Source organism: Carcharhinus amblyrhynchos, chromosome 9 (genome assembly GCF_965287045.1).
Source record: "Carcharhinus amblyrhynchos chromosome 9, sCarAmb.v2.hapA, whole genome shotgun sequence".
NCBI classification, from domain to species: Eukaryota; Metazoa; Chordata; class Chondrichthyes; order Carcharhiniformes; family Carcharhinidae; genus Carcharhinus; species Carcharhinus amblyrhynchos.
In genome coordinates this window covers 83719570-83741792 of record NC_137332.1, presented here as the reverse complement: position 1 = coordinate 83741792, position 22223 = coordinate 83719570, and positions in this window count along the sequence as shown.

Here is a 22223-nt window from a genome sequence, read left to right as displayed (position 1 = left end):
GACACTGGCAGGGACACAGACAAACACAGAAACACTGACAGTGACACTGACAAAAACACTGATAGAAACAGAGAGAGAGAGACACTGACAGAAACACAGATAGAGACACTGACAGAAATATACATAGAGATTTGGACAGGAACACAGAGAGAAACACGGAAAGGAACGCAGATAGAGACAGAGACAGGAACAGAGAGACACACGCAGAGAAAGACAGAAATGCTGACAGAAACACAGATGGAGATTCTGACAGAAACACAGATGGAGACACTGACGGAGGTACAGATAGAGAGACACTGACAGAGAGACAGAGAGAGAGAGAGACACTGACAGAAACACAGATGGAGACACTGATGGAGGTACAGATAGAGAGACACTGACAGAGAGACAGAGAGAGAGAGACACTGACAAGGACACAGATGGAGAGGCACTGACAGAGACAGAGAAAGAGATACATGGACAGAAACACAGATAGAGACACTGACAGAAATACAGATAGAGACACAGACAGGAACACAGATAGAGACGGGGACAGGAACAGAGAGAGAGAGACATGTAGAGAAAGTCAGAGAGAAATGCTGACAGAAACTCAGAGAGACACTGACAGAGACACAGATAGAGACACTGACAGAGATATAGATAGAGAGACACTGGCAGGGACACAGACAGAGACAGAAACACTGGCAGTGACACTGACGAAGGCACTGACAAAGACACTGATAGAAACACAGTGGGAGACACTAACAGAAACACAGTAAGACACGGACAGAGACAGACAGAGCAACATGGACAGAAACAGTGACAAATACACATAGAAACTCGGACAGGAACACAGTGAGACTTGGACAGGAACACAGAGAGAGACAGGGACAGGAACTGAGAGAGAGAGACATACAGAGAAAGACAGAGAAATGCTAACCGAAACCCAGAGACACAGTGACAGAGGTACAGATGGAGGCACTGACAGAAACACAGATAGACACTAACAGAGACACAGACAGGGACAAAGACACTGACAGTGACAAAGACATTGACAGAAACACAGAGAGAGAGAGAGAGAGACACTGACAGAAACACAGTGGGAGACACTGACAGAGACAGAGAGAGAGAAACATGGACAGAAACACAGATAGAGACACTGACAGATATACACATAGAAACTTGTACAGGAACACAGAGAGAGGCGCGGACAGGAACACAGAGAGAGACAGGAACAGGAACACAAATAGAGACAGGGACAGGAACAGAAAGGAAGAGAGTCATGTAGAAAAAGTCAGAGAGCAATGCTGACAGAAACCCAGAGAGACACTGACAGAGACACAGATAGAGACAATGACTCTGACAGAGACTCTGACAGAAAGGCTGAGAGATACTGACAGAATCACAGAGAGACATTAACAGAAACACAGATAGAGAAACACCGACAGGGACACAGTGGGAAACACTGACAGACACAGTGAGACACGGACAGAGTCAGAGAGAGTGACATGGACAGAAACACAAATGGAGACACTGACAGAAACACAGATAGAGAGACACTAACAGAGACACAGACAGGGACAAAGACACTGACAAAGACATTGACAGAAACACCGAGAGAGAGAGAGACACTGACAGAAACACAGTGGGAGACACTGACAGAGACAGAGAGAGAGAGACATGGACAGAAACACAGATAGAGACACTGACAGAAATACACATAGAAACTTGTACAGGAACACAGAGAAAGACTCGGACAGGAACACAGATAGAGACAGGGACAGGAACAGGAACACAAATAGAGACAGGGACAGGAACAGAGAGAGAGAGAGTCACACAGACAAAGACAGAGGGAAATGCTGACAGAAACCCAGAGAGACACTGACAGAGACACAAATAGAGACACTGACAGAGACACAGATAGAGACACTGACAGAGATGTAGAGAGAGAGAGAGAGAGACGCTGACAGACACAAATGCGGACACTGACAGAAACACAGATGGAGACACTGACAGAGACACAGTGGGTGACACTGACAGAGACACGGATAAACACTGATAGAGGCACACAGAGAGACACAGACAGAAACCCAGAGACACTGACAGTAACACAGAGAGAAACACTGACAAAAACACAGAGGGACACTGACAGAGACACAAAAAAAGGCGATGACTGAAACACAGAGAGATAAAGTGACAGAAACACAGGGAGAAACACTGACAGTGACATAGAGACACGAAGTAAGAGAGAGGGACACACACAAAGAGACATTGAAAGGAACAGACAGAAGTTCTGTTTCTGTCAATGTCTGGCTCTGTATTTCAGCCCGACAAGACTGACAGAAACACCCAGAGAGACACTGACAGAAACACCAAGAAAGACACTGACAGAAATAGAGAGACATTGACTGAAACAAAATGAAACACTGAAGAAAGAGAGAGATACTGACAGAAACAGAGAGAGAGAGAGAGACACTGACAGAAACAGAGAGAGAGAGACACTGACTGAAACACCAAGAGAGACACTAACAGAAACACAGAGACCGATGCTGACTGAAACACAGAGAGACATGGACAGAAACAGAGACACAGAGAAACAGAAAGACAACCTTAGAGAAACACAGAGAGACACTAACAGAAACACAAAGCGACACTAACCAAAACACAGAGAAAGACAATGACAGAAACACTGACAGTGACATAGACACAGATACAGACAGCGACACAGAGAGAAACTCTGACAGAAACACAGAGAGCGACATGCAAAGAAAGATAGAGACCTGACAGAAACTAGAGAGACACACTGATAGAAACACAGCGGGAGACACTGAGAGAGAGACAGTGGTAGACACTGACAGAGTCACGAATAGAGAGAGACACTGACAGCAACACAGATAGACACTGACAGAGTCACAAATAGAGTGACACTGACAGCAACACACAGATAGAGACACTGACAGAAACACAGATACAGAGACACTGACAGTGACACTGACAGCAACACACACTGACAGTGACACTGACAGCAACACACACAGACAGTGACACAAACAGAAATACAGAGAGGCATTGAGAGAATCACAGAGAGAGAGAGAGACGCTGAGAGAGTTGTAGAGAGAGATGCTGACAGAGATGTAGAGAAAGACACTGACAGTTACAGATGCAGACACTGACAAAAACACAGATGGAGACACAGCCAGAGACACTGACAGAGACAAAGGGAGAATCACTGACAGGGACATAGAGACACAGATACAGACACTGACAGAAACACAAAAGAAGATACTGACAGAGAAACAGATAGAGAGACACTGAAGAATCACAGTGGAAAACACTGACAAAGACACTGATAGCAACACAGAGAGAGACACTGACAGAATCACAGTGGGAAACACTGACAGAGACACAGATAGAGACACAGATAGAGACACTGACAGAAAAACGGAGAGACATTGACACAGACAGGGAGAGAGAGAGAGACGCTGACAGAAACACAGATAGAGCCACTGACAGAAACACAGAGAGAATGACACTGACAGTGACACAGAGACACCGATAGAAACACGGAGAGAGACACTGACAGAAACACAGAGAGAAACAATGACATGGACAGAGACAGAAAGACACAGAGGGGTATTGAAAGAAACACTGTGGGGGACACTGAAGAGACACAGAAAGAGGCCCTTACAGAAACACAGTGGGAGATGGTTACAGAAACAGAGAGAGAGACACTGATAGAAACACAGTAGGAGACACTGAGAGAGACATAGATAGACACCGCCAGAGACACAGTCAGAGACAGTGATACTGATCGACACAGAGAGTGACACTGACAGAAAAGCTGATAGAGACACAGATAGACACTGACAGAGACACAGATAGAGAGACATTGGCAGGGACACAGAGAGAGAGAGACACTGACAGAAACAGTGTGAGACACAGCTAGATACTGACAGAGGCACAGACAGAGCCACTGATAGAGAGACATGGACAGAGACATAGAGAGAGACACTGACAGAGACACAGATAGAGGGACACGGACAGAGACATATTGAGAGACACTGACAGAGACATTGACAGAGACACAGTGTGAGACACTGATAGAAACACAGAAAGCAACATGCAGAGAAAGATGGAGAGACGAGGACAGAAACACAGATAGAGACACTGACAGAGACATAGATGGAGACACTGGCAGAAACACTGATGGAGACACTGACAGAGATATAGATGGAGACACTGGCAGAGACACTGATAGACAAAACAGATAGAGATGCTGACAGAGATACAGAAAGTGTCACTGACAGAAAAATAGATAGAGACACAGACAGAGACATTGATAGTGACACTGACAGCAACACAGAGAGAGCAGCTGACAGAAACACAGTTAGAGACGCTGACAGAGACACAGATATAAAGACACTGGGAGAGAAACAAAGAGAGACACTGATAGAAGCACAGATAGAGAGACACTGACAGAGACACAGACAGAGGGACACTGACAGAAACACAGAGAGAGAGAGAGAGAGACACTGACAGAAATACAGAGAAACACTGACAGAAACATAGAGAGAAAGAAATGGACAGATACACAGATGAAGACACTGACAGAGACACAGAGAGTAACACTGACAGAGACACTGGACATTGGTAAGGCCACGCTTGGAATCTGTGTGCAATTCTGGTCACCCTATTATAGAAAGGATATTATTAAACTAAAAAGAATGCAGAAAAGATTTACTAGGATGCTAGCTGGACTTGATGGATTGAATCATAAGGAGAGGCTGGATAGACTGCAACTTTTTTCTCAGAGTGTAGGAGGCTGAGGGGTGATCTTATAGAGGTCTATAAAATAATGAGGGACACAGATCAGCTAGATAGTCTATATTTTTTCCCAAAGGTAGGGTAGTCTAAAACTAGAGGGCATAGATTAAAAGTGAGGGGGAGAGATACAAAAGTGACCAGAGGAGCAATTTTTTCACACAAAAGGTGGTGAGTGTCTGGAACAAGCTGTCAGACATAGTAGTCGAGGTGGGTACGATTTTGTCTTTTAAAACACATTTAGACAGTTACATGGGTACGATGGGGGGAAGGGCCTGTTTTCATGCTATAAACCTCTATGACAGAGACACAGAAAGACACTGACAGAGACACAGAGAGACACGGACAGAGACATAGAGTGAGACACAGAGATACAGAGACAGAAACACAGATAGAGACACTGACAGCGACACAGATAGACAGACAGTGGTAGAGTCAATGACAGAGACAATGACAGAGACACAGACAGTAACACTGACAGAAACACAGAGAGAGAGACACTGACAGGGACACAGAGAGAGGGAGAGAGAGAGAGACACTGACAGAAACACCATTGGAATCACTAACGAAGACACAGATAGGACACTGACAAATAAATAGAGAGAGAGAGACACTGACAGAAACACAGGGAGACATTGACAGAGATACATAAAGAGGCGCTGCCAGAAACACGGGGAGAAACACTGACAGAGCCATAGATAGAGACACTGACAGAGACACAGACGGAGACAGAGACACTGACAGGGACATGACAGAGACACAGTGGGAGACACTGACTGAGACACAGGGAGAGAGACACTGATAGAAACACAGGGAGAAACACTGACAGGAACATGGACTGAGACAGAGAGACACAGAGAGTTTTTGAAAGAAACACTGTGGGAGGCACTGATCGAGACACAGAGAGAGAGACACTGACAGAACACAGAGCTAGAGACACTGACAGCAACACAGTGTAAGATGCTGACAGAGAAAGACACAGACAGAGACATAGAGAGAGACGCAGACAGAAACACAAACAGAGACACTGACAGAGACACAGAGCTAGAGACTCTGACAGAAACACAGTGTGAGATGCTGACAGAAACAGGGAGAGACACGGACAGAGACACAGAAACACAGATAGAGAGACACTGACAGAGACACAGACAGTGACACTGGCAGCAAAAGAGAGATAGTGACATTGAGAGAAACACAGAGAGAGATATGCAGAACAAGAATGAAAGAGAGCTGACAGAAACAGAGAGAGATACTGACAGGAACACAGGGAGAAACACTGACAGAAACACAGAGAGAGACACTGACAGAGACACAGCAGGAGACAATGACAGAGACACGGAGAAACATTGACAGATACACAGGGACAAACCGACAGGAACCCAGAGAGGCACTGATATAAACACAGAGAGAGACACTGATAAAAGCACAGAGACAGACTCTGACAGAGACACAGAGGGAGACACTCAGAAACACAGATGGAGACACTGACAGCAACACAGAGAGAGATGCTGACAGAAACACAGATAGAGAGACACTGACAGAGAAACGGTCAGTGACACTGGCAAAGGCACAGATAGAAAGACACTGACAGATACACAGACAGGGACACAGACAGAGACAGAAACAAAGAGAGTCACAATGACATCAATACAGAACAAGAATGGCACTGACGGAAACACTGCCAGAGACACTGATGGAAATACAGAGAGGCACTGACAGAGACACAGCAAGAGGCACTGAAAGAGACACAGATAGAGACACTGACAGAGACACAGAGGCAGACTCTGACTAAGACACACATTGAGACACTCTGGCAGAGACACAGACAGTGATACTGACAGAAACACAGAGGGAGACACTGACAGAGACACAGAGAGATACTGACAGAGACACAGAGAGATACTGACAGAGACACAAAGAGAGACATTGACAAAAACACAGGGAGAAACACTGACAGACATAGAAACACAAGTAGAAGCAGAGAAACACAGCGAGGTGTAGAAAGAAGCACACGGTGTGTCTCTCTCTCTCTTTGTGCTTCTGCCAGTGTCTCTCTGTGTCTCCGTCAGTGTCTCCCACTGTGTTTCTGTCCGTGGCTCTCTCTCTCTCTCTCTCTGTGTCTCCCTCTGACACACACAGTGACACTGCCAGAAACACAGATAGACAGACACAGACAGGGACACTGGCAGAGACACAGATAGACAGACACTGACAGAGACACAGACAGAAAGACACTGACAAAGATATAGATAGAGAGACACTGACAGAGACACAAAGAGGCGCTGACAGAAACACAGATAGGCACTAATAGAAACACACAGTGAAACACTGACAGAAACGTTGAGACACGGACAGAAACAAAGTGAGAGACACTGTCAGAAACACAGACGGAGATACTGACAGAGACGCAAACAAAACTGACAGAAACACAGAGAGACACAGACAGAAACAATTGACACAGACAGAGAGTGACACTGATAGGAACACAGTGAGAGACTCTGACAGAGACACCAATAGACAGATAGAGACACACTGACCAAGACAGGGAGAAATACTGTGACAAAACATAGAGAGAAACACTGACAGAAACACAGAGAGAGACACGGCAGGAACACAGAGAGACACACGGTCAGAGAAAGACAGAGAGAAATGCTGACAGAAGCACACAGAGAGACACTGACAGAGACACTATTGGAATCACTGACAAAGATACAGATAGAGACACTGACAGAGACACAGAGAGAGAGAGAGAGAGACACTGACAGAGACACAGACATACACAGAGACACTGACAGAGAGAGAGAGACACTGACAGAGACAGAGAGAGAGAGAGACACGCTGGCAGAAAAACAGTAGGAGACACTAACAGAGACCACAGAGAGAGAAACTGACAGAGACAGAGAAAAACACACACACACACACACACAGACACTGACAGAGACACAGAGAGAGAGACACTGATAGAAACACAGAGAGAGACAGAGACACTGACAGAGACACAGATAGAGAGACACTGACAGAGACACAGATGGAAAGACACTGGTAGAGACACGAACAGAGACACTGACAGTGACACTGATAGCAACAGAGAGAGAGAGAGAGAGACACTGAGAGAAACACAGAGACACAAACACTGAGAGAGAGACACTGACAGAAACACCTTTGGAATCACTGACAAAGGCACAGATGGAGACACTGATAGAGACACAGAGAGAGAGAGTCACTGACAGAGACACAGACATACACAGAGACACTGACAGAGACACAGAGAGAGAGAGAGAGAGAGAGACAGTGGCAGAAAGACAGTGGGAGACACTGACAGAGACCACAGACAGAGAAACTGACAGAGACAGAGAGAGACATGGACAGAGACAATGGAGAGACAGAGAGACACACAGACACTGAGACATAAACACAGATAGAGAGAGCGAGAGACACTGACAGAAACCCAAAGAGACACTGACAGAAAAATAGAGATAGACAGTGACAGAAACACAGATAGAGACACTGACAGCACCACAGATAGATAGACACTGGTGGAGACAATGACAGAGACACTGACAGTAACACAGAGACAGACACTGACAGAAGCATAGAGAGACACTGACAGAGACACAGAAAGAGTGAGACACTGACAGAAACAGCATTGGAATCACTGACAGAGACACAGATAGAGACACTGACGAAGAAATAGATAGAGAGACACTGAGAGACACTGACAGAGACACAGAGAAAGAGAGACACTGTCAGAGATACATAAAGAGGCACTGCCAGAAACACAGGGAGAAACACTGACAGAGACACAGGGAGAAACACTGACAGAGACACAGATAGAGACACTGACAGAGACACTGACAGAAACGTGACAGAGACGTAACAGAAACACAGTGGGAGACACTGACAGAGAGAGAGAGAGACACACCGACAGAAACACAGGGAGAAACACAGACAGAGACAGAGACACGGACAGGGACATAGAAACAAAGAGAGGTATTGAAAGAAACACTGTGGGACACAGAGAGAGAGATACAGAAAGAGGTGCTTACAGAAACACTGATAAAGACACTGACAGAGACACAGAGATAGTGACACTGACAGAAACACAGAGAGAGAGAGACACTGACAGAGACACAAACAGTGACACTGACAACAACACATAGAGAGATAGTGACACTGGCAGAAACACAGAGAGAGATATGCAGAGAAAGAGTGAAAGAGAGCTGAAACAGAAAGAGATACTGACATGAACACAGGGAGAAACACTGACAGAAACACAGTGAGAGACATTGACAGAGACACAGATAGATAGACACTGACAGAAACAGAGCAGGAGACACTGACAGAGACATGGACTGATACACAGAGACACATGGACAGAAACACAGAGAGACACTGACAGAAACTCAGAGAGGCACTGATAGAAACACAGAGAGAGATACTGACAGAAACACAGAGACAGACTCAGACAAAGACACAGAGGGAGACACTGAGAAACACAGATAGGGACACTGACAGCAACACAGAGAGAGACGCTGACAGAAACACAGATAGAGAGACATTGACAGAGACATAGTCTGTGACAATGGCAGAGACACAGATAGAAAGAGACTGACAGAGACACAGACAGGGACGCAAACAGAGACAGAGACACATAGAGTGACAATGACAGCAATACAGAACAAGAATGGCACTGACGGAAACACTGACAGAGACACTGACAGAGACAGAGACACTGACAGTGGCACTGACAGTGACACTGACAGAGACTCTGACGGAAAGGCAGAGGGATACTGACAGAATCACATAGAGACATTGACAGAAACACAGAGAGCCACTGACAGAGACACAGAGTGACACTGACAGAAACACAGAGAGAGACACACACTGACAGAGACACAAACAGTGACACTGACAGAAACACACAGAGAGATAGTGACACTGACAGAAACACAGAGAGAGATATGCAGAGAAAGATTGAAAGAGAGCAGAAACAGAGCGAGATACTGACAGGAACCCAGGGAGAAACACTGACAGAAACATAGAGAGAGACACAGACAGAGACACAGATAGAGAGACATGGATTGATACACAGAGCCACACGTATAGATACAAAGAGACATATGGACAGAAACACAGAGAGACACTGACAGAAACACACATAGAGAGACATTGGTAGAGATACTAACAGAAGCATAGGGAGAGACACTGCAGAGACACAGAGTGACACTGATAGTGACACTGATAGCAACACAGAGAGAGGGTGACACTGACAGAAACACAGAGACACAAACACAGAGAGACACACTGACAGAAACACCATTGGAATCACTGACAAAGACACAGATAGAGACACTGACAGAGACACAGAGAGAGAGAGAGAGACACTGACAGAAACAGAGGGACACTGACAAAGAACCAGACAGGGACACTGACAGAGAAACAAAGAGAGACACTGACAGAGACACAGAGAGGGAGTCACTGACAGAGACACAGAGAGGGAGTCACTGACAGAGCCACAAAGTGAGAGAGAGATACTGACAGACACACAATAGGAGACACTGACAGAAACACAGGGAGAGATATTAACAGACACACAAAGAAAGACACTGACAGAGACACAAAGGGAGACACTGACAGAGATACAGAGAATGACACTGACAGAATCACAGAGAGAGATGCTGACAGAAACACAATGGGACACACTGACAGGGACACAGTGGGAGATACTGACAGAGACACAGATAGAGACATAGATAGGGAGACTCTGATAGAAACACAGATAGAGACACTGACAGGGACAGAGACACTGACAGAGACATTGACAGAAATACAGAGGGAGACACTGACAAAAACACAGGGAGAAACATGGACAGAGACAGAGAGAGAGAGACATAGAGAGGTGTTGAAAGAAACACTGTGGGGGACACTGACAGAGACACAGACAGAGACACAGATAGAGACAGAGACAGTGACACAGACAAAGACGCTGATTAAGACACTGCCTAAAACACTGACAGCAACACAGACAGTGACACTGGCAGAATCATAGTGAGGGAGAGAGATGGTGACAGAATCACAAAGGGAGACACTGACAGAGACACAAAAAGAATGACACTGAAAGAACCACAGAGAGAGAAACCCTGACAGAAACACAGAGAGAGACACTGACAGCAACACAGGCAGAAACACTGACAGAGACATAGAGACAATGGAAAGAGAGAGAGACACAGAGAGGTACTGAAAAAAATCACTGTAGGGGACACTGACAGATACACAGAGAGAGCGTGACCGACGAAAACACAGACAGTGATACAGACAGAGACAGAGACAGAGACACTGACAGAAACACAGATAGAGACAGAGACACAGATGGAGACACTGACAGAACCACAGATAGAGATACTGACAAAGACACAGACAGAAAGACATTGACAAGAACAGAGTCAGAGACACTGACAGACACAGAGAGTGACACTGACAGAAACACACAGAGAGAGTTTCAATGATAGTAAAGCAGATGGAGACACTGACTGAGACACAGATAAAGTGACACTGACAGCGACAAAGATAGAGAGACATGGACAGAGACACCAAGAGTGATACTGACAGAAACACAGGAAGACACGGACAGAGACGCAGGGAGAGATACGCGGACAGAAACACAGAGAGAGACACTGACAGAAACACAGATGGAGAACTTTCAGAAAAAACACAGAGACACTTACAGGGACACAGATAGAGAGACACTGACAGAGACACAGACAGAGACAGAGACACTGATAGAAACACAGAGAGAGAATGTCACTGACAGAAAAACAAATAGAGGCACTGACAGAGACACAGATAGAGACACTGACAGAGACACAAACAGAGACACAGACAGAGACACAGACAGAGACACAGACAGAGACACAGACAGAGACACTGACAGAGACAGAGACACTGATAGAGACACAAAGAGTGAAACTGACAGAATCACAGAGAGAGACGTAGAAAGAGAAGCTGACAGAATCACAGAGCGACTACCAGAGACACAACGAGAATGACACTGACAGAACCACAGAGACACTGACAGCAACACAGGCAGGAACACTGATAGAGACATAGAGTCACGGATAGAGAGAGAGAGAAACACAGAGAGGTATTGAAAGAAACACTATGGGGGACACAGATACACAAATAGAGACGCTTACAGAAATTTAGTGGGGAATGCTTACAGGAACACAGACAGACACCGACAGAAACACAGAGAGAGACACCGACAGAAACACAGAGAGAGACACCGACAGAAACACAGCAGAAGACACTGACAGAGGCACAGATAGAGAATCACTCACAGAGACAAAGTCAGAGACAGAGACACTGACAGCGACACAGATAGAAGGACATTGACAGAGACACAGACAGGGTCAGAGACATAGACAGTGACACTGACAGCAATCTGCACACAGTGACACTGACAGAAACAACAGTGGGAGACACTGACAGAAACGCAGGGAGACACGGACAGAGACATAGAGAGAGACGCAGACAGAAACACAGATAGAGACACTGGCAGAGAAAAAGATGGAGACACTGACAGACAAAACAGATAGAGACACTTACAGGGACACAGATATAGAGATACTTACAGAGACACAGACAGAGACAGAGACACTGACAGAGACACAGAGAGGGCTACTGACAGAAACACAGAGTGTGTCACTGGCAGAAAAACAGATAGAGGCACTGACTGAGACACAGATAGACACTGACAGGGACACAGAAAGAGGCACTTCCAGAAACACAGTGGGAGACACTGACAGGAACACAGATAGAGAGACACTGACAGAGACACAGAGGGAGACACTGACAGAGACAGAGACTCTGACAGAAATACAGAGAAAGACACTGACAGAAACACAGGGAGAAACACTGACAGAGACATAGAGACACAGAGAGATATTGAAAGAAAAACTTTGGGGGACACTGACAGAGACACAGATAGAGAGACACTGACAGAGACACTGATGGCAACACAGAGAGTGACACTGACAATCACAGAGAGAGACGCTGACAGAAACACAGTGGGAGACACTGACAGAGACACAGATAGAAATACACAGACAGAGACAGAGACACTGACAGACACGGAGAGTGACACTGATAGAAACACAGTGGGAGACACTGACAGAGACACAGATAGAAAGACACTGACAGACACAGAGAGTGACTCTGACAGAGACACAGAGAGAGAGACACTAACAGAAACACAGTGGGAGACACTGACAGAAATACGGATAGAGAGACACTGACAGAGACACAGAGAGTGACACTGACAGAGACATAGAGACATGGACAGAGTCAGAGGGACACAGAGAGGTATTGAATGAAACACTGTGGGAGACACTGACAGAGACACAGTGAGAGACACTGACAGAAACATAAGAACATAAGAAATAGGAGCAGGAGTAGGCCATCTAGCCCTTCGAGCCTGCCCCGCCATTCAATAAGATCATGGCTGATCTGTCGTGGCTCAGTTCCACATTCCCGCCCTCTCCCCATAACCCTTAACCCCCTCTCTTATCAAAAACCCATCAACCCGCGTCTTAAAAATATTTAGCGAGGCAGCCTCCACCACTTCAACGGGCCGAGAATTCCAGAGATTCACCACCCTTTGAGTGAAGAAGTTCCTCCTCAACTCCGTTCTAAACCGCACCCCTTTTATCTTGAGGCTGTGCCCCCTAGTCCTACTGTCCTTTCTGAGCGGGAAGAGTCTCTCCACCTCTATCCTATCCATCCCATTCATCATCTTATACGTCTCAATGAGATCTCCCCTCATTCTTCTAAACTCTAACGAGTACAAGCCTAGTTTATTCAGCCTCTCCTCATAGCTCAACCCCCTCAACTCCAGTATCAGCCTAGTAAACCTCCTCTGCACTCCCTCCAAGGCCAAAATATCCTTGCGTAAGTACGGCGACCAAAACTGCACACAGTACTCCAGCTGCGGCCTCACCAATGCCCTATACAGCTGCAGCAAGACCTCCCTACTTTTATATTCAATCCCCCTCGCTATGAAGGCCAGCATCCCATTCGCCTTCCTGACCACCTGCTGCACCTGCAGGCTGGGTTTTTGTGACTCCTGCACAAGGACCCCGAGGTCCCTCTGCACCGTCGCCAAACACTGGAGGAAACACTGACACAGACACAAGTAGAAAGACACAGAGACACAGATAGAGACAGAGACACTGATAGACACAGAGAGTGACATTGACAGAAACATAGAGAGACTGACCCTGACAGAAAAAAAGATAGAGGTACTGACTGAGACACAGATAGAGATACACGGACAGAGACAGAGAGAGACGCGTGGACAAAGACACAGAGAGGGATACTGACAGAAACACAGTGGGAGACACTGATAAAAACAGAGACACAGACAGAGACGTAGAGAGAGACGCGGATAGAAACACAGAGAGAGACTCTGCCAGAGACACAGGTGGAGATACTGGCAGAAACACAGATGGGGACACTGACAGAGACACAGATGGAGACACTGACAGACAAAACAGATAGCGACACTGACAGGCACAGAGAGGGCTACTGACAGAAACATAGAGAGAGAGTGTCACTGACAGAAAAACAGATAGAGGCACTGACTGAGACATAGATAGAGATAGAGATACAGAGACAGAGACACAGACAGTGACACAGACAGAGGCACAGACAGAGACACAGAGAGTGTCACTGTCAGAAGCACAGAGAGAGACACTGACAGAGGCACAGACAAAGACACTGACAGAGATACAGAGAGAGGGGCACTGACAGAAACACAGGGAGAGAGAAAGAGAGAGAGACAGAGGGAGATGCTGACAGAAACAGAAACACAGAGAGAGCTGCTGAGAGAAACATAGATATAAAGACATTGAGGGAGACCCAGATAGACACTGACAGAGACAGACAGTGACACTGACAGCAACACAGAGAAAGAAACACTGACAGAAACACAGAGAGAGAGACACTGACAGACACACAGATAGCGAGGCACTGACAGAGACCCAGACAGTGACACTGACAGTAGCAGAGAGAGAGAGAGAGACACACCGACAGTGACACTGACAGAGACACTGACAAAAACACAGAGAGAGAGAGACACTGACAGAAACACAGAAAACAACATGCAGAGAAAGATAGAGACAACTGATAGAAACAGATAGAGACACTGACAGAGACAAATACAGAGACACCGAGGAAACATCGACACAGAGACACTGACAGAGACACAGATAAAGAGACACTGACAGAAACAAAGATAGAGAGACATTGACATAGACAGAGATAGTGACACTAACAGCAACATAAGAGAGAAAGATACAGAGAGACACTGACAGAAACATAGAGAGCATGTTGACAGAGACAGAGAGAGGCAGGCATTGAGAGAAACACAGAGAACAACATGCAGAGAAAGATACAGAGATACACAGACAGAGACATAGAGAGAGAAACTGACAGAGACACAGACAGTGACACTGACAGCAACAGAGAGAGAGAGAGAGAGAGCGGCACTGACAGAAACACAGAGAAAGAGGCACTGACACAGTGTGAGACATTGATAGAAACACAGAAAGCACCATACAGAGAAAGATAGAGAGATGCTGCCAGAAAGAGAGAGAGACATGGATAGAGACACAGAGAGATACAGACAGAGACATAAAGAGAGACGCGGACAGAAACACAGATAGCAACACTGACAGAGACACAGATGGAGACACTGGCAGAAATACAGATGGAGATACTGACAAACAAAACAGAGAGAGACACTGACAGAGACACAGACAGAGAAAGGGACACTGACAGAAACACAGAGAAACATGGACAGAGACATAGAGAGAAACGCAGACAGAAACAGATAGAGACACAGACAGAGACAGAGACACTGACAGAGACACAGAGAACAGCTAATTACAGAAACACAGAGAGAGAGTGTCACTGACACAAAAACAGATAGAGATACTGACAGAGACACAGACAGAGACACTGACAGCAACACAGTGGGTGACACTGACAGAAACACAGTTGGAGACACTGACTGAGACATAGATATAAAGACACTGAGAGAGACACAGCTAGAGATATTGACAGAGACAGAGAAAGAGAGAGAGAGTCGCTGACAGAGACACAGATAGAGAGACCCTGATAGAAACACAGAAAGAGAGACACTGACAGATAGAGAGACACTGACAGAAACACAGTGGGACACTGACAGTGACACAAAGAGGGACGCTGACAGAGACACTGACAGCAACACAGTGCGAGACGCTGACAGAAACACAGCGGGAAACACAGCGGGAGACACAGATAGGGAGACATTGACAGAGACACAGAGAGAATGACACTGACAGAACCACAGAGACAGCGACACAGACAGACACAGAGAGGTGGTGAAAGAATCACTGTGGAAGACACAGACGGAGATACAGAGAGCAACGTGCAGAGAAAGATAGAGAGCTGATAGAAACAGATAGAGACACTGACAGAGACTCTGACAGACACAGTTACAGAGACCCTACAGTGACACTGACAAAGACACTGACAAAGACAGAGAATAACACAGACAGAATCACAAAGAAAGAGAGAGAGGGAGAGACGCTGACAGAATCAGAGAGAGAGGCGCTGACAGAAACACAGAGAGACACTGACAGAGACACATAAAGAGGCGCTGCCTGAAACATAGAGAGAGACACTGACAGAAACACAATGGGAGACATTGACAGAGACACAGATAAAGAGACACTGACAGAGACACAAAGAGAGACACTAACAGAGACACAGATAGAGAGACACTGACAGAGACACAGACAGAGACAGAGACACTGACAGAGTCCCTGACAGAGATACAAAGAGAGAGAGAGACACTGGCAGAAACACAATGGGAGACAATGACAAGGACAATGACAGAGACACAGAGAGAGACACTGGCAGGGGCACAGATAGAGAGACACTAACAGAGAGACAATGGCACAAACACAGAGAGACACTGACAGAAACACAGACAGAGACAGAGACACTGACAGAGATACAGAGAGAGAGAGAGACACTGGCAGAAACAAGTGGGAGACACTGACAAAGACACAGATGGAGAGACACTGACAGAGACACAGTCAGAGACAGAGACACAGAGAATGACACTGACAGAAGCACACAGAGAATGTCACTGACAGAAGCACACAGAGAATGTCACTGACAGAAGCACACAGAGAATGTCACTGACAGAAAAACAGATAGAAGCATTGACAGAGATACAGATAGAGAGACACTGAGAGAAACACAGACACTGACAGTAACACTGACAGAGACACTGACTGCAACACAGAGCGTGACACTGACAGAAACAAAAACACAGAGAGCAGCAGACAGAAACACAGTAGGAGACATTAACAGAGACACAGAGAGATACTGACAGAGACACAGAGAGACAGACTGACAGAGGCACAGACAGAGATACTGACACAAACACAGGGAGAAAGAAACGGACATAGACATAGATGGAGACACTGTCAGAAACACAGGTAGAGAAACTGACAGAGACACACTGATAGACACACAGGCAGAGATATAGAGAGAGACGCACACAGAGACAGAGACAGAAATACAGGGATAATCACTGACACAAAGGAAGACATTGACAGAGACACAGATAGAGCAACACTGACAGAGACATAGACAGAGACACTGACAGAGACGCTGGCAAGGACAATGACACTGACACTGACAAAGACACTGACAGCAACACAGAGAGTGACACTGACAGAATCACAGAGAGACACTGACGGAGACAGAGAGAGAGGCACTGGTGGAAACACAGTGGGAGACACTGACAGAGACACAGGTAGAGACACTGACAGAGGCACAAAGAGCGACACTGACAGAGACACAGATACAGAGACATAATCAGAGACACAGACAGAGAGAGAGAGAGACACTGACAGCAAGTACACTGACAGAATCACAGAGAGACACTGACAGAAACACAGGGAGAACCACTGCCAGAGACACAGAGACACAGACAGAGATACAGATAGAGAGAATGACAGAGACACAAAGGGAGACACTGAAACAGACAAAGACACTGACAGCAACACAGAGAGAGAAAGGAATGCTGACAGAAATACAGTGGGAGTAACTGACAGAGACACAGATAGAGACACTGATAGAGACACAGACAGTGACAGCGACAGCAACACACAGAGAGAGTGACACTGACATAAACACAGAGAGAGACATAGAGAGAAACACAGAGAGCGACATGCAGAGAAAGATACAGAGAGACACGGACAGAGACATAGAGAGAGATACTGACAGAAACACAGAGCGCGACATGCAGAGAAAGAGAGCTGAAAGAAACATAGAGACACGACAGAGGCAGTGAGAGAGACACTGACAGAAATGAAGATAGAGAGACACTGACAAAGACACAGACAGTGACACTGACAGTAACACAGAGAGAGAGACACACACTGGCAGAAACACTGAGAGAGACACTGAGAGAAACACAGAGCACGACATGCAGAGAAAGAGAGCTGATAGAAACAGATAGAGACATGACAGAGAGAGTGAGAGAGACACTGACAGAAATGCAGGTAGAGAGACACTGACAGAGACATAGACAGTGACATTGACAGAGACACAGAGAGAGAGAGACACTTGCAGAAACACAGAGACAAACACTGAGAGAAACACAGAGAGCGACATACAGAGAAAGCTACAGAGAGACAATGGACAGAGACATAGAGAGAGATACTGACAGGTACACAGAGAGATACTGACAGAGACACAGATAGAGACACTGAAAGAAACACAGAGAGTGACACTGACAGAGAGAGAAAGAGAGAGAAAGACACCAACAGAAACACAGAGAGAAAGAAACGGACAGAAACACGGATGGAGACACTGACAGAGACACAGAGAGTGACACTGACAGAGACACAGATAGAGAGACACAGACAGAAACATAGAGACAGCACCGACAGAGACACTGAGAGACACGGACAGAAACACAGAGAGAGAAACACTGACAGAAACACAGAGAGAGACATGCAGAAAAAGATGGAGAGACACTGACAAAAACAGATAGGGAGTTACACGGAGAGAGACTTAGAGAGAGACACACAGACAGAAACACAGATAGAGATACTGGCAGAAACACAGATGGAGACACTGACAGACAAAACAGATAAAGACACTGACTGAGACACAGATAGAGAGGCACTGACAGAGACGGAGACAGAGACACTGATAGAAACACAGAGAGTGTCATTGACAGAAAAGCAGATCGAGGCACTGACTGAGACCAGCTAGAGAGACACTGACAAAGACACAGATAGAGACAGACACTGACAGAGACACAGACAGAGGTACTAACAGCGACACAGAGTGAGCAGCTGACAGAACCACAGTTGGAGCCGCTGACAGAGATACAGATATAAAGACACAGAGAGAAACAGATACTGAGAGAGACACAGAGACACTGACAGAGGCACAGACAGAGAGACACTGACAGAAACACAGACAGAAACACTGAGAAACTGACAGAAACACTGAGAGAAAGAAACAGACAGAGACACAGATGGAGACACTGACAGAAACACAGACGGAGACACTGACAGAAACACAGACGGAGACACTGACAGAGACAAAGAGAGAGACAGTTGTTGGAGTGAAATCAAAGTTAAAGGACACAGAATGGTTACCTGACACAAAATGGACTCTGGGAAAAGGTATTAAGAAGTACTGACTTTGGGCACAGACAGTACACAAAGAGTTAAAATCTGTAGTGTTTAAATTACTGCAGGAAACAGGTCACACCTTGAGGCATCTTAAACTTGAGATAAAAGCAGACCCAAAACAATGAGTTTGAAAACGAGATCAGCCACTGATGGGGAGACATAAATGCATAAATGTATATAACAAAATCTGCCATTAATAGAGACATAACTGCATACATGTATCTAGTCTATGTACAGCGATGTGATAACTGTCAATGTCCGTATTTGTCTATGTATAATGATGTGCTAATGGCTAATGTCAGTACTGTCTATTATCTAACAATGTATAAAAGATACTCAACTACCATTGTGTAGTTGAGAAGGTGACTGTCTGTACTGCAGAGTGCCAGCACTTCTCCCAAAGCTTTGTCCGAATAAAATTGTTTGTTGAATTCCAAATCTGACTCCAAAGTGGTGACTTTCCCACAACACACTGATAGACACACAGAGAGCGAGAGAGAGACACAGACAAAAATGCAGAGAAATACTGACAGAAACACAGGAAGACATGGACAGAGACGTAGAGGGAGGTTCAACAAACACAGATAGTGACATTGACAGAGACACAGATGGACACACTGGCAGAAACACAGATGGAGACACTGACAGACAAAACAGATAGAGACACTGAGAGAGACACAGATGGAGAGACACAGACGCAGACAGAGACAGAGACACTGACAGAGACACAGAGAGGGCTACTGACAGAAACAAGAGAGCGTCACTGACAGAAAAACAGTTAGAGACACCGACTGAGACACAGGTAGAGAGGCACTGACAGAGACACAGATAGAGAGGCACTGACAGAGACACAGATAGAGAGGCACTGACTGAGACACAGATAGAGAGGCACTGACTGAGACACAGATAGAGAGGCACTGACTGAGACACAGATAGAGACAGAGACGCTGACAGTGACACTGACAGAGGCACTGACAGCAACATAGAGAGAGCAGCTGACAGAAACACAGTTAGAGACACTCACCGAGACACAGATATAAAGACACAGAGAGAAACAAATAGAGACACTGACAAAGATACTGACAGCAATGCAGACAGAGAGACACTGACAGAATCACAGAAAGATGCTGACAGAATCACAGAGAGAGATGCTGACAGAATCACAGAGAGCGACATGCAGGAAAGATAGAAAGAGCTGACAGAAAGAGATAGAGACACTGATAGACACACTGACAGAGATAGACACTGATAGAGACACAGAGAGAGACACTGAGGCACAGATAGAGAGACACTGACAGAGACACAGATAGAGAGACACTGACACAGACACTGACAGCAACATAGACAGAGTGACACTGACAGAATTACAGAGACAGATGCTGACAGAAACACAGGGAGCGACATGCAAGGAAAGGTAGAGAGAGCTGATGGAAAAAGATAGAGACACTGACAGAGACATTGAGAGGGAGACACTAATAGAGACACAGAAAGAAAGACACTGGCAGAAACAAAGATAGAGAGACATTGACAGAGACACAGACAGTGACACTGACAGCAACACATGAGAGGGAGCGGGACATTGAGAGAAACATAGAGAGCGACATGCAGAGAAAGATACAGGGAGACACGGACAGAGACGCAGAGAGAGACACTGACAGAAACAGATATAGCGAGACACTGACAGAATCACAGAGACAGACGCTGACAGAAACACAGTGGGAGATACTGACAGAGACACAGTGAGACACTGACAGAGACACAGATAGAGAGATACTCTCAGAAACACAGGCAGGGACAGAGACATAGGGAGTGACACTGATGAAACACCGAGTGTCACTGACAGAAGCACAGAGAGAGACACTGACAGAAACACACATAGTAAGACACTGACAGAGACCCAGATAGAAACAGAGACACTGATAGTGACACTGACAGAGACACTAACAGCAACACAGAAAGTGACACTGACAGCAACACAGAGAGAGACACTGACAGAGAGACAGAGTGACACTGACAGAAACACAGTTAGAGAGACATTGACAGTGACACAGAGAGTGACACTGACAGAGACACGAACAATGACACTGACAGCAACACACAGAGAGAGTGACATTGACAGAAACACAGAGAGAGAGACATTGAGAGAAATACAGAGAGCGACATGCACAGAAAGATATAGAGAGACACGGGCAAACACATAGAGAGAGACACTGACAGAGACACAGAGAGAGATACTGAAAGAGACACAGAGCGAGACACTGACAGAAACACAGAGAGAGACATGCAGAGAAAGAGAGCTGACAGAAACAGAAACATGACAGAAATATTGAGAGAGACACTGACAGAAATGCAGATAGGGAGACACGGTCAGAGACACAGACAGTGACACTGACAGTAACAGAGAGAGAGAGACACTGGCAGAAACACAGAGAGAGAGAGAGAGAAAGAGAGACTGAGAGGAACACAGAGAGTGACATGCAAAGATCCAGAGGAACATGGACAGAGACATAGAGAGAGATACTGACAGAGACAAAGACAGAGACAGAGATAGAGACACACTGACAGAGACACAGATAGAGAGAGAGTGAGACACTGACAGAATCGCAGAGAAACACTGACAGAAACACTGACAGAGAGGCACTGACAGAAACACAGATA